Raw genomic sequence first — 15,137 nt, forward strand, 5'->3', positions numbered from 1 at the left:
TTGGGATTGTGCCTTTGTGGTTACTGATTTTGTTGCTTTGTAGTTATGCTATGCTTTTTCTTTTCCTTTGGTAGTATGGACAGAGATTCCAGGTTACATTCATAGGTATATACTAGGCTAATGACCAAGGTCTTTACAAGCCTTGCCATGCAGTCCAACCCAGTTTTGTTGCAGAGTTCGTTGGATACCTGTTTGGTGGGGTTTGTAAAGAGGTAGCTAAGGAGTGAGTATGTTAGTTGGGGATTAATTTACTTCAACCTCTGTCCATTAGAGACATGGAGTCCAAACCATGGGTGAATATCCAATGATAGTTTTGTTTGAATAGTCAGGGATAAACTGTGCTTCACGTAGAAGAGGAGCTTATTCCATAGTGCGTTGGTCTTGTGATCATCATAGAAGGTGAGGCACTTTCACAGCCCCCTTCAGTGATTGAGGTTGTGGTACAGGCTTCTGTCAAGACTCTGAGTCTAATGCACCTCCAGGTCCTTCCACTTACAAGTGGAAGGACCTAGCTTGTCGGTTGGGTCCAGAACTGCTTCACAGGTGCCTGCTTCCGACAACCGCTTTGAAACCAACTGTTCCTCTCATCTTCAGGAGATCACCTTGTCCCACCACCCTCAAGAGTTGGTTGTTCGTTCAGGTCCTAGTGCAAATGTTGGCTTAGACCTAAGACGCCTCACAAAAAGGCTTCACCCACTTTGCCCCAGCCTAGGCCTACCGGCTCCCAAACCCAGGCTCATCAACAAGACGTAACTAGGCTGGCTAAGAATTTGATTTCCTTGGTCAGATCCACATAGATTCTTCCCCTTGAATCATCTCTTGGTAAAAGAGGGATACTTCACCTCAGGAGTTTTCTGACAGCTTTGAGTATGAATGAGTATGATGAATCCACTGCCAAAGTAGCTCCAGTTGCAGAAAAGGTCAGAGAACAGATTACAGTGGTTTGGACATATGTGCAGAAAAGCAGAAGACAATCTGGTAATGATGATTTGGGACAGACAGGGAAAAGTAAGAGGAAGCGAAGACGTGCAGCAAAGAGGTGGATGAATTGTGTGAAAGATCTGCGACAGGCATGAGTGTTGGAAGAAGGCAGGAGTGTGACACTGAATCGAGAGTTGGCGACAGTTTACGATACTACGACCCCACGTAGAAAAAATGGGGAAAAGGGGGCTGATGATGAATCCACTTTTGAGAGGGTGCATCTTATTGCCTCCTGTGGGGATTCTGAGGAGAGCCGTGCCTCAGCCTCCACTGAGGACTTCCCTTTGGGGAAATGTTACATAGCCTGAGGGAGCATTTCAACTAGGAAGTTTAGGATTATCCAGTCAGAGAAAATTCCTAAATCTTCCAGAGCATAAACCCCTTGTCATTTCCCCCGTCTTAAAGGTGATGGATGATGTCTTGCTGGATTCCTCTTTGCAACCAGACTCCATCCCCCCCCCCCACACCCATCCTTTGGAAACCTGACCAGTTTTACAGGGTTCTAGATTCCAACAGACACGTTTTTAAGAACCCTGTGCTAGATCCTGAAGTGGTGACTCGGACGATAAGGAAGCAAAAGCTAGTACTTCCAAAAACCTTTTACCTACAAAGAAATCCGGCAGAGCCTTAGGTTTAGGATGAATGTGTGTGCCTCCACTGCCCTCGTTACGAGGGCTTTGCACTGCCAGTTTCATATGGTGAAGTGTTAAGAAACCATTTTAGACCAGTTTAAACAAAAACTGAAGGAGGTTGAAAATAAGCCCCCCCCCCCCCCAAAAGGAGCTGCTGGACTTGCGCAACCCATGCTGTCAAGTAGCTAAGCACTACTTGCACTGTGGCTATGTTGCCTTGGAAGCTTCCAGCAGGGCAGCAGACACAGGATTTGTCATTAGAAGGCATGCCTGGCTGAGGGAACAGTCCCTTTCTCTGCATGTCAGATTCAGTCGCTCCTTTGGACAAAAACTTTCTTTTTGCTCCTAAGGCTGAGGCTGTGCTTAAGAAAACGGAGTATAAGGCCAAATCCATGCAGTCAAGGACTTTCTGCAGGTCAAACTTCCTCAATTCAGTTGCACTGGTCCTTTCCGTCCCCCCAGACTAAGCCTAGACTGGAGACCTTGAAGGTAAAGCACCAAAGGCAGCACCAGCATCTGAGTCTGTGGCAAGCACACCATTAGGCCTCTGGGAATCCTGCTCCAGGGACCTAGCAGGGAGCAATCATGACTCTTAACATGACTGTCACTTCCCCCTTCCCTTCATCCCCTTAGCTCTCATCCTTCTCCCAAGTTGGGAGGGCAACCTTTCCTCTTAAAGAACTAGACCTTCATTACCAGGGATCTGTGAGTTCTAAAAATTATTTAAAGGGGTTATAGACTCCAGTTCAAACAGTCCTCAATTCATTCAGGCTTTTCAGATATTCCGCCAAACCAAAAGGTAGAGGCCATACACCAAATACTGCTTCTGTGCACCTAATGTTCTGTGGAACCTGTACCAACCTCTTTGCAAGGAAAAGATTTTCATTCCAGACTTTTCCTAGTTTCCAGAAAAGATACCTGGAGGCCAGTTCTAGACCTGTCAAGGCTAAGCATATTCTTGCAGGTCCCAAAATACAAAATGCTGACTCTACAAAAACTACTGTCCATGATCTTCCCCCAACACTTTCAAGCTAAACTTCGATATAAAAGACTTGTATCTCCACATCCCCGTAGAAGAATTTCACAGAAGGTTCTTGCACTTAAGAGTAGGCATATAGCATTATCAATTCTGTGCTCTGACCTTTGGCTTGTCTACTGCACCCAGAGTTTTTACAAGATGCCTAGCTCCAGTGATGGGCTGTGTGATGTCTCCACCCAGGGCCCAATAATCAGAGCCTGAATCTTCACCACTGACACTGGAGAGGCACGTTCACTTGGAATACAAATGGATGCACTCAGAATTTCCAGATGCAGCCCTTTCTGCATTAAGCACGATTTCCCTTAAGAGCACACAGGGAACACTTTCAACCCAAGGTCTGGATCCCCCCCGCCAACATCCCCAAATAAGGCTGCCACTGGCACAGCTCTAGAGTTATCCTTAGCCGAGTGTCCAAGCCAAGTCCTCCAGTGCCCTCTCTGTTAAACCATTGCTTCGTGTCCCTGCTCCAAGTAGCTGACACATGCACACTTTGAGATTTGATTTTCACACACACCCATACCTGGGGAAGGCTAGCACAGATTTACCTGCTGTGCTCCCTTCTGCCAAGGCTATATGGTAGTTATCACTGCCACCAGAAACTACAAATCCAGCTACCTAAGGCTCTTGCAAGGATGCCCAATTATACTGAGTGAAATTAATATTAATACAAATGGTAATGTTGACTAAACAGACAGGCTTCAGGAGTGACCGCAGTATCACCAATAGCTAGTGCTATCAAAGGGTAAAGTATTCTCTAAAGGACCAGCTACAATTAAAAATTTAAATGTATTTAAAAATAAATAAAAGAACATAAAAGTATGAACTATCTAGTTACAGTAAACACCAGAGTTTGTCACAGGAAATATTAAAAATAACACAGGTGGAAAGATTAACAGTTACAGAAAAATGCTTCACTATTTTGTTATATTTTCCTGACTGATCTAGAGAATCTGTTTCTGCTTACTTAGAGCAAAGCAAGATGAAGTAGTTGAGGGATCCTTCTGTCAGGTTCCAAGAAACACTGCCCTGAGACTTCTGTCGCACCTAATATTAAAACCTTATTTCTGTGCAAAATGACATCACATACATCTGGTCATCTGACTTGTGGTTCCCATGCAACCCCTCATTGCTGGAAACTGCTAGGATTTAGCACCTACATGTCAGTAATATACACAGATGAGCATTGCTTGGATCTGGTGCATCTTTTGGAAGTCATAAAACAATTACAAACTTCTCCTCCTACACAGACACTGCATCTCTGGCTTCATTCAAAACTATGAGATAACATCTTTATGGCCTAGGCCCAGTATTTTAATTTCTTACTGTTTTCCAAAGTTAGCTGGAGCTGAGCTTAACATCTTCTCTTCCAGTGTCCTCTGTTAACATATAGATATTTAATTCCGTTACAATACAATCGGGACCCACTCTTGATATATTTTTTAACACAATCAATTTTACAAATCCATTGTCAGCAGAAGCATCTGTACAAGTCAGTTTGATATTCAAATAAAATTCTTTACTAAATTCCAGCTAGCTGTGCTGGCATATGTTACACATCCACTGCCCTACGTCTCCTGGCATAGCTGGCAATACCTCACATCATCACAGCCTTCTGCAGGGAAAAGGGCATTCAGATTTACCCATGTTTAGAGGATTGCCTCATTTCAGGCAACAGATCTAGGAAAAATAAATGTATCTGCTTTACACCCAAAATGTACTGACTTCATTGGGGTTCACCATCTTCTGTTCTAGAGTATATTAAAACCTCAACCAGTGATGGCATTTCATTTAGGACCCCCCTATTTCTTTTTGCCTATAGTTTGATAGTCCTTGATAGGGAAGGTAATCTTTAACCTGTAGTCCAAATAAATTCTTGACTTCTTCCCTTTCTGTTAACTTTACCTTTCTAGTTATTTTCTACCACTATCTTGGTTCCTTTGCCAGTTTTATCCAATAAATTCCAGCCCCCTCTTGCCTATTGTATGTGTCCCTAACCACAGTCATCCCTATTGGCAGAATCTTTTCTCCATGCTCGTGCTGGTTTAGTTCTTAGAATACTCCCTGCTATTTTATGAATATAATACTCTGATTTTTGTTAAGAGTCAGCATCCAAAATCCCAATCTCTCATTTCTTGAGCTTCCTCCCTGTATCATCATCCCTTTCCACTTTGAATTATATTTTTCTGCTTGTGCTATGTATAAGAGCCTTAACTGTGTTGCTCTAAAATACTCCTTCAAATTGGTTAAACCTAGTCTGTCTTGTGCTATTGGAAGAATCCACTTATCCCATGTGGCCCTTGCCGTCTTCCCAGGTAAAATCCTTCAACTCTTTTTATTGCTATCCACATCTTCTCCTCTGGTTGATAACCGCATGCCTGACCTGTGTATAAGACTAAAGGGACTAAAAGCATTTTAATTGCTTGTATCTTGTATCCGTATAACAAAACTTCCAGTTTCTCAGTTTTTGTATTATCTTCTGTTTAGTCTCTTCCCACATATCCTTAGCTGCCATAAGAGTTCTTTCTAATCCATACTCCTAAATACTTCATTTTGTCATTCATATCCCCATAAAATATGGGTATTGTTGAACCAATTCATGTGTGGGTATAGAATTTACTGCTATTGTCTTTGATGTTCTTCATACCACATTGCTGCAGTCCTAACACTTGGGTAGTCCGCTGTCCCAGTCGGCCCGAATACCAAAGTATATGGCTGACGTCGGTCAAGGCGCATTAGTCTGACGTCAGGACGTCAGGGTACAAATGCGCATGACCGACGTCATATCCTCAGTCTTTTTTGCCGCATGGTCCGATGCAGAAGCAGTTTTGCAAGTGCAGGTTGGCGTTCTGAGATTTTCCAAAGTCGGAGTTTCAGACCGAATCCAAGTTGGCTAAGTACCCCGTTGGGGATTATTTTGGTTTTTTCTTGCCTCAGTATTTTACGGATGTCAGAAAAAGTGAATAACTGTATTTCTTGTGGGAAACAGATACCTCATAGGGATTACCATACCTTGTGTATACCTTGCTTAGGGCCTGAGCACGACGTTGTTGGCTGTCGCTCTTGTGCTAGATTTAACAAATGCACTATAAAGAGAAGATTAGATTGTGCCAGGTTAGTTTTTGGGAAGCGGTGTAATTATAAAATGCCGTCGGATGCTCCGACGCCCGCTTCGTCAAAAAAGCGCAAGGACAAAACAGCAAAGCCTAGGCTGGAAGAACCGTCCGTCCCGGACGTCGGTTCTTTAGAGGGCTCGGTGGAGCCAGGGGTTCAGCCAAAAATTTCTTTAGAATCCCAGGGAGAGACTTTATTACTGCAAGATGTGACCTCTCAGGAGGTAGGCCAGGCGGAAGGGGCTTCTCAGGTAGCTGTTCTTCCCTCCCTTCCTAAGGTGGTTAGGCCCTCCCCTGCTGTTTCCAAGGCTTCTCCCAGGGGCAGGCCAGGTTTTGTTTCAGGAGTTACCCCTAGTTCTTCAGGGTCTGTACCTAAGAAGCATATGCTTAAGATGGCAGAAGATTTGATTACAATGATTAGAGGTTCTATGCCCCCTCCTGATAAGAGGCCTAGGGTGGAACCTGAGCTTGGGAGTTTTGAGCAGTGTTCGGATGCTTCTGAGTCTTCGACTGAAGACTTGCAGGAGTATTCCCCTTACTCTGATTCTGATGTAGATGATTCTACTCCTTCTGCTTCTCCTCCTGAGGAGTTTTCATTTTCAGAGACTCTTCATTCCATGAGGGAGCATTTTAAATGGGAAGGTCAGGATTTCTCTGATTCCAGGAAAAGGCTTAGGGAATTTTGTTTCTACCCCAGCATAGGCCTTTAGCTATACCTCCTGTTCTAGATGTGGTAGAGGATGTTTTTGCAGAGGCTTCTCTGAACCCTGACTCTTTGCCTCCTGCTCCAGTTAAACCGGATAGATATTATAGGGTGCCTGAAGCTCATAAGTATCTTTTAAGAGTCCTAGGGCAGACCCAGAAACTGTTTCACAGGGGCCTAAAGGTGTTAAGGCTTCTGTTGTTAAAAATCCTGTTCCTCCAGATAAAGAGGCTAGGGCTTTGGATAGATGGGGAAAGAAAGTGTATACTTCTTCCACTTTGGCCATGAGAGCTTTGAATTGCCAGTTTCACATGTTGAAATACCAAAATTATCTCCTTTCACAATTAAAGTCTAAGGTAGATGCTTTGGCGGAAGGTATTGAGTGTAAAGAGTTGCAGGATTTAGTTCATGTTTCTGAACAGGTGGGTAAGCATTCTTTGCAATGTGGTTTTGATGCTGTGCAGGCCTCTTCGAGGGTGGCTGCCACTGGTTCGGTTCTTCGCAGGCACGCCTGGTTGAGGGATCAGAATTTAGCTGAGCATGTGAAAACAAGGATTTTAGATGCTCCTTTACAATCTGATGTGTTGTTTGGTTCGCCTGTGGAAGCAGTTCTAAAGAAAATGGAAGACAAGGCTAAGTCTATGCAGACTGTTAAAGATTTTTTGCAGGTTCAGCCTCCGAAGTTTAGTAGAAATTGGCCTACCAAGGGGTGGACATATCCTGCTTATGATTCCCAGTCTAGGGGTAGGTCTAGACGTGGTAGAGGCAGAGCTCAAGGTTCTTTTAGGCCTAGAACAGGGAGTTCACCTGCTCAGTCTTCTGGTGAGGGCAGGGGTCAGTCCTTTCGTAAACAGACACAATGACCTGCCTTTTCAGCTGCCAGAATCTTCTCGGCTGGCAGCACCTTTGGGAGGAAGGTTGGCACTTTTCAAAGAAAACTGGAGTTTAATTACCCAAGACAGATGGGTATTGGATATCATTCACCACGGTTACAGGTTTTATTTCCATACCTTGCCTCTTTCAAAGGCATGCCAGACATTCCTCCTCAACAAAGGAAAGAGGCTCACAAGCAAATTTCTCTGTTGCTCCAAATAGGGGCCATTCAGCCGGTTCCTGTGCCAGAAAGGGGCCTAGGATTTTATTCTCGCCTGTTCCTAGTACCAAAAAAGGGGAACACGTGGAGACCAATTTTGGATCTGTCTATCCTCAACACTTATCTGGACATTCCCAAGTTCAAAATGTTGACGTTACAACAGCTTTTACCTCTGCTGGGCAAAGATCACTGGATGGTAACTTTGGATCTCAAGGAAGCTTACCTTCATGTTCCTATCAGTCTAATTTGCAGGAAGTATCTGCGTTTTCGAGCTGGGAATTCTCATTATCAGTTCTCTGCATTGCCCTTTGGCTTATCTACTGCCCAGAGTATTCACAAAGGTTCTGGCTCCAGTGATAGCTTTCTTCAGGCTAAAAGGAATACAAATCTATCCTTATTTGGACGATTGCCTGATTCTGGCTCAAGGAAGGGACGTGCTTCTTCAGCATTTGGAATATGTGATAGCAGTGCTAAGATGCCTAGGGTATTCTGTGATCGAAATAAAGTCCAGTCTAGTACCCTCTCAAGACATGTGCTTTCTGGGTGTGAGACTGAATACAGCAACCCAGATGGCCTTTTTAACCCCGGACAAACAAAAGAATCTTTCTCTTTACTTCCATCAACTATCTCATCAGTCCGGGCTGACTGCAAGGACAGTCCTTCAAGCCTTAGGGTTCATGGCATCTTGTATTCTGGTACTTCCCAATGCCAAACTGCATATGAGGAAGCTACAATGGTATCTCAAAATGTATGGACACAGCACTGCCAGGATTTGGACACTGTCATTCAAATAATACCTTGCATTCAAAAGGAATTTTTGTGGTGGGCTCAGGAATGTCACCTAAACAAGGGACTCTCTGTGACCCGGCCAGAGGCGAGTCAGATTCTAACGACAGATGCCTCAGACACAGCTTGGGGAGCTCATCTGAATGGAAAGTGGATACAAGACAAGTGGCCTGCCAGACTGCAGCATCTACATATCAACATGAAGGAGATGTTAGCAGTCCAGTTTGCATTACTGGCTTTCAAGGATTTACTTCTTCCAGGGCAGGTGTTGGTTCTAACAGACAACACAACTGTCATGTGGTACATCAACAAACAAGGGGTAACACATTCTTATCCTCTATGCAGGCAAGCAATGATTTTGTGGGAGACTGCGTTAAGCTTGCAGCTGAATCTTCAAGCAAGGTTTCTGCCAGGAGCACAGAACTCCTTAGCAGATGTCTTAAGCAGGCAAATCATGGATCCCCACGAGTGGAAACTGGATCTTCATGTATTTCAGACATTGACAGTGTCATGGGGAACTCCAGACATAGATCTGTTCGCTTCTCCACTAAACCACCAGCTGCCAAAGTTTTGCACGAAAAGGTTTCATCACACAGCCTGGAAAGTGGATGCTCTTTCTTTCAGTTGGAAAAATCTTCATGTGTATGCCTTTCCACCTCTGCCTCTCCTCCCAAAGGTACTTCTAAAGGTCAGACAAGACAAGCCAAGGATGATTTTAATAGCTCCAGATTGGCCTCGGCAGCACTGGTACCCATTGCTGAGGAGTCTGGTAAGGAAGCCTCCATGGCCCTTACCTTTGATTCCACACCTATTGTCTCAGAAGGACGGGCATCTGCTCAATGTCAAGCTTCACTCTCTTCATCTAACAGCTTGGCATATTCTGTTTTGAACCATAGCAGGTCTCAGCTTCCTCAACAAGTTTTGAATGTGATTATGGAAGCCAGAAGACCTAGTACAAGGAAAGTGTACAGGAAAATGGAAGAGATTTTTATTTTGGTGTGCAGCAAAGGATTTGGATGTTTCTGAGCCGAATTTGAGTGTGGCTCTTCAATATCTTACTGAGTTATTGGACAAAGGTTTGTCTTTCTCTTCCATTAAGATTCATGCTGCAGCAATTTCAGCTCACTATGATTGTGACCCACCATTGTTTTCTCATCCTTTGTTCAAGCAATTTCTTAGAGGGGCAAAGAATATAAGACCCCACGTAGAGCTCCTACTCCTGCTTGGGACCTCAATTTTGTGTTGGAGAAACTCACTCTACAACCTTTTGAGCCTGCAGCTACTGCTGAATTGAAATATTTGTCATGGAAGACTGCTTTTTGTTAGCCATTACATCTGCAAGAAGGGTGTCTGAATTGCAGGCCCTTATGGCGGTTGAGCCTTTCCTGATTTTTCATAAGGATAAGGTATCTTTACGTACTAATCCTTCCTTTATGCCTAAAGTGGTTTCTAGTGTGGCTTTAAACCAAACTATTCATTTGCCTACCTTTTATGCAGATCCCCAAAATAAGGGGAAAAGATTTTGCACACTTTAGATGTACACAGGCAGTTGCGTTATTATTTAAGCAGGACTAAGGATTTTAGGCAGTCTCAGCAGTTGTTTGTTTCTTTTGCTTTGAGTTCTCAGGGCAAGCCTGTGTCAAAACAAACTATTTCTAAGTGGATTGGGTTTTGCATTGCATTTTGTTATTCCCATCATGGCAAGGAGATTCCAGCTGGGATTAGGCCTCATTCCACTAGGGCTACTGCCACTTCAACAGCATTTCTAAGGGGGGTGGCAACTAAGGACATTTTGGAGGCAGCTACTTGGAGTTCAGTGCATACTTTCTCTAAGCATTACCACCTTCCTCTCTACTCTAAATCTAGGGCTGGTTTTGCCACGGCTATTTTGCAGGGCATGTTGTCAGCTCCTGCTTCCTTATGATTTGCCAGCCTCCCTTACCTCTGCTTTGGGATTCTACCCAAGTGTTAGGACTGCAGCAATGTGGTATGAAGAACATAGTACAGTTTTGTACCTACCATAAATGTAGATGTTCAAGATCCACATTGCTGCAGTCCAATCCTCCCTCCTTCCCTCTGTGTTTAGGGGTGGTTGTGTGGGTGAGGTTATACTCTTGTAAATTTGTATATATTGTATATATATTTGGTGCAGGAGTGTGTGGTGTTTTTTGGTTTTAGCCTTATCTTTTTAGGGTCTTCTGACATCTGGGGCAAGAAAAGACTGAGGATATGACGTCGGTCATGCGCATTTGTACCCTGACGTCCTGACGTCAGACTAATGCGCCTTGACCGACGTCAGCCATATACTTTGGTATTCGGGCCGACTGGGACAGCGGACTACCCAAATGTTAGGACTGCAGCAATGTGGATCTTCGAACATCTACATTTATGGTAGGTACAAAACTGTACTTTTTAGCTTCATTCATTTTGTATCCTGTGAAGATTTGAAACTCCCTTAAACTGTTCCACAGCACTGTATTGTCCCTTTCTGGTTTGCTCATGTGTAAAATATCTGCAGATAGAGCCAGCTTTTCCTGACTGCCCTACCATTTATATCCTCAAATTTCCAAGTCCCTTATTTTCTGTGCCAGTGGGTATTTTGTGTTTCACTGTTGTAGTCATCACACTTGGGTTATCTGCCTGCAGGTAGCCCTCAGTCAGCATGAATACCACAGTCTAAGTATTTCTGCATTGGATTCTGTCACTTCTTCCAAAACATCAGGTCGTCAGGGGTATAAAACAGGCAGCAGACGCCATTACATTAGTCTTTCTTGCCGAGAAGGAGCCCGAAGCAGAAGCAGTTCGCAAGTGCTGTTCGGCCGCTACCTGAAATTTTCGTTTTTCGAGTTTCAAACCTGAAGTCTTCTAAAGCTAAGTACCCCGTTGGGGATCCTTTTTTCTTGCTCTGACCGATGTCAGAAAAAGTTAATTGCCTTGCCTGTGGAAAGCAAATACCTCCCCGAGATTTTCATTCTGACTGTGTCACTTTAGGCCCAGACCACGATGTCCCTCGCTGTTGGTTTTATGCCTTGTTTAATGCCCGAACCAGTCATCATCAGCTGTCATTGTCGCGGTCATTTTCCGTATTCCGAAATGGCTTCGATAAGCCATCCAACTACCGATCTTCCAGAAAAACCATTAAGATAGACAGAGACAGGACTGCATAGGTCCAAAACTGCCGACGACGCTTCCGTTAAGCTAGTCGCCAGTCCACCGGTACTCAGTGAAGCGCCTTTGCAGCCCCTGATGCCTGCTTCTACAGATTCGCAGGCCTCTGTTGAGACCCATTCGGAGTCTGGTATGTTGCAAGTTGCTTCGACTATGGAACCTGTGGATGTTTGTACCTTGGATGGGTCCGGCACCGCTATGCAGGCACCGGCTTTTGAGGGTGTATTCCGACCTACCGATGTTCGAATTAAACCGTATGCCTAGAAAACCAACAACCAATGTGCATGCTTAAGCTCCCATGCCAGAAAAACAAATGCTTAGAATGGCTGAAGACCTTATTACCCTAATTGGGGGAAGTCAGCCTTCCCCTGCTAAAAGACAAAAGAATTGAGTTTCCTTCTGATTCTGCAGACCAGGAGTCAGTGACTCTGACCCTTCTGATTATCAGGACATGCCCTTATCAACCTATGAGGATTCAGATGCAGAGGAATCCATTCCCTCTGCCTCCCCTCCAGAGGATTTTCTTTTGGTGAAACCTTACATACCCTGAGAGCATTTCCGCTGGGAATACCAGGACTACCCTCAGTCCAGAAAGAGACTCTGAGAATTTTGAGAGTTGCCTCAGCACAGGCCTCTAGCTTTACCCCCTGTCCTGGGTGTTGTAAACGATGTCTTCATGGAGTCCAGTCTTACTCCAGACACTTTACCACCGGCCCCTAGAAAACCTAACAGGTACTACAGAGTACCTGATTCTCACAAATTTCTCTAAGAATCCAACTGTGGATCCAGAGACCATTTCCCAGGGACATAAAAATATTAGGGCTACTATAGCCAAAAACCCTATCCCTTCAGACAGGGATTCCAGAGCTTTAGACATATGGAGTATGAAGGTATATACCTTCATACCTCTGCAACTCTTGCCATCAGAGCATTGAATTGCCACTTTCACATGTTGAAGTACCAGCAACATATTATGGAGCTAATTAAACAAAAATGGTATTACTGCCAGACTGTGCAGAAAATAAAGATTTACAAGAGCTAATGCATTCTGCAAACCAAGTTAGTAAACATACTTTGCGGGTCTATATTGTATTGTCGCAAGCTGACAATATCGAAAGTGAATATCTGCCGGGTAAACGGTAATCTCCTTAGGGGGAGATTTCCATTTACTTCAATGTAATGCGGTCTCTGAGTTGGTATATTTAAGTAGCGGGGGGTGTGGGGGACACACGCCCTTTAGTTGTGCTTTGTTTTTTAATACTTCAGTATTTTACTGGATCGATCAATTGTGTTTGAGATTTATTGCTTCGATGCAGTAAAATTTCGACGAGGTAATATAAACACCAGATCATGTAAATTCCAAATTACTAGATGCTCCTTTAAATCAGGACCATTTGTTTGGCACCAAAGCAGAAGTTCTTAAAAAGATGAAAGAAAAAGCTAAATCTATGCAAACTGTCAAAGAATTCTTACAAGTGCAACCACTTAGATTCAGTAGGCATTGGCTTTCAAAAACTAGTCCTTTCCAGCCCCTGCTAGGTCTTCCCAGACCCAGAGGAAACGAGCCACCTAGACTACAGTCTCAGGGTGTGCCGAGATCTAAACAGTGGAGTGCCCCCACCTCAAAAACAGGGCATGTTAAGCCGTCCCCTTATGGAAAAAGTTCACAATGACTTTTCAATTATCCTTCCTAGTCCTGCCCAGTTACTTGTGCCCCTAGGAGGAAAACTGGCCCTTCATGCAAAAAACTGGATGTACATTACTCAGGACCGATGGGTCCTAAACATTGTATCCCAAGGGTACAAATTCTTCCATTCACTGCCAACCCCAAGCGGGTTTCCAGAACTTCTTCCAAACCAGTGGACAGAGGCTCAAAAGCAAATACTGTCTTTGCTCAATATTGGAACTATTCAACCTGTTCCAGTAAAACAAAAGGGTCAGGGTTTCTACTCCAGACTTTTCCTGGTGCTTTGAAAAGAGGGCTCTTGGCGCCCAATCCTGGATCTTTCTGTTCTCAACGCCTTTCTGGTGGTCCCAAAATTCAAGATGCTTACCCTGCAACATCATCTCCCCATGCTAGCCAAGGATGCCTGGTTAGTCACTCTGGACTTAAAAGAAGCTTATCTGCGCAGGAAATATCTACGTTTCAAGGCAGGCTCTATGCAGTATCGATGTTTTTCGTGTTTCACTGTTGCAGTCATTACATTTGGGTAATCTGCTGGCAGGTTGCCCTCAAGTCAGCCTGAATTCCAAAGTCTTGGGTCCTTCATTGGTCTCTTCCATGATGTCAGGTCGTCAGGGGTATAAAACATGCAACCGATGCCATTTTCTTTAGTCTTTCTTGCTGCACGGTGCCTGAAGCAGAAGCATTTCGCAAGTGCTGGTCGGCCGACTACTGAAATATTTGAGTTTGAGTTTCAGAACCGAAGTCTTCACTAAAGCGAAGTATCCCGCTGGGGAAACTTTTTTCTTGCTTTTTACCGATGTCAGAAAAAGTTAATAATTTTATTACTTGTGGGAAGCAAATACCGCATAAGGATTTCCATTTATACTGTATTCCTTGCCTAGGCCCTGATCACAATGTGCCTGGCTGTCGGTTTTGTGCTAGATTTAACCAACGCACTATTAAGCGTTGGTATATTTTTGCATCAAAGTATTTTGGAAACAGATTTAACTACCCAGAAATGTCGGATAGCAATCTGACTACTGGAGTACATAAAAAAACGCAAAGAAAAGGACAGAGAAAGGCAGTCAAGATCCAAAAACCGACAACGAAGCTTCTCCTAAGCCAGTCGCCGGTACTTAGGTGCTTTCGCAGCCTCTGATACCCGCTACCTTCGAGTCGCAGGCCTCTACCGACACCCATGTGGAGTCCGGCATGCCGCAAGATACTCAAGGTATTGGACCGACAGATGTATCTCCCTCGGATGGGTCCAGAGCCGCTGAGCAGGCACCGACTTCTGAGTGTGTTTTCAGACGTCAACATTTGTATATCAAACCGACAGCTGCAAAAACAGACAAAAGCAACTTCTAAAACTAAAATACCGGCGTATGAGCCACATGCACAGGCCTCTATGCCTAAAAAAACAAATGATCAAAATGGCTGAAGGCCTTATTACCTTGATCAGGCGTACCCATCCCCCTCCAGATAAGAGGCCTAGGCAAGACACTGATTATGAATCTTCAGATCAGGTTTCTATTTCTTCTGATCAGGAATTATCTATACCTCCCTATGAGCATTCTGATGCTGAGTCTATTCCATCTGCATCTCCTGAGGATTATTCATTTGGAGAAACCTTGCATACCTTGAGGGAGCATTTTCACTGGGAAAGTCAAGACTTCTCAGAATCAAAAAAGAGGCTCGGATTTTCTTCTCCCTCAGCACAAGCCTTTAGCCATTCCCCCTGCTTTAGACCTTGTGGACGATGTGTTTTTGGAGTCAAGCTTGACCCCTGACTCCTTACCTCTGGCTCCCAGTAAGCCTGACAGATATTTATAGGGGTCCCTGACTCTCATATATTTTTATTTAGAAACCCTGCTGCTGATCCTGAAACTATTTCACAGGGTCCACAGGGAGTTAAGGCCTCAACAGCAAAAAATCCTACACCCTCTGACAGAGATTGAA

The sequence above is a fragment of the Protopterus annectens genome, chromosome 9.part0 (assembly GCF_019279795.1).
Source record: "Protopterus annectens isolate FY-2018-M chromosome 9.part0, PAN1.0, whole genome shotgun sequence".
In the NCBI taxonomy this organism is placed as follows: Eukaryota; Metazoa; Chordata; order Ceratodontiformes; family Protopteridae; genus Protopterus; species Protopterus annectens.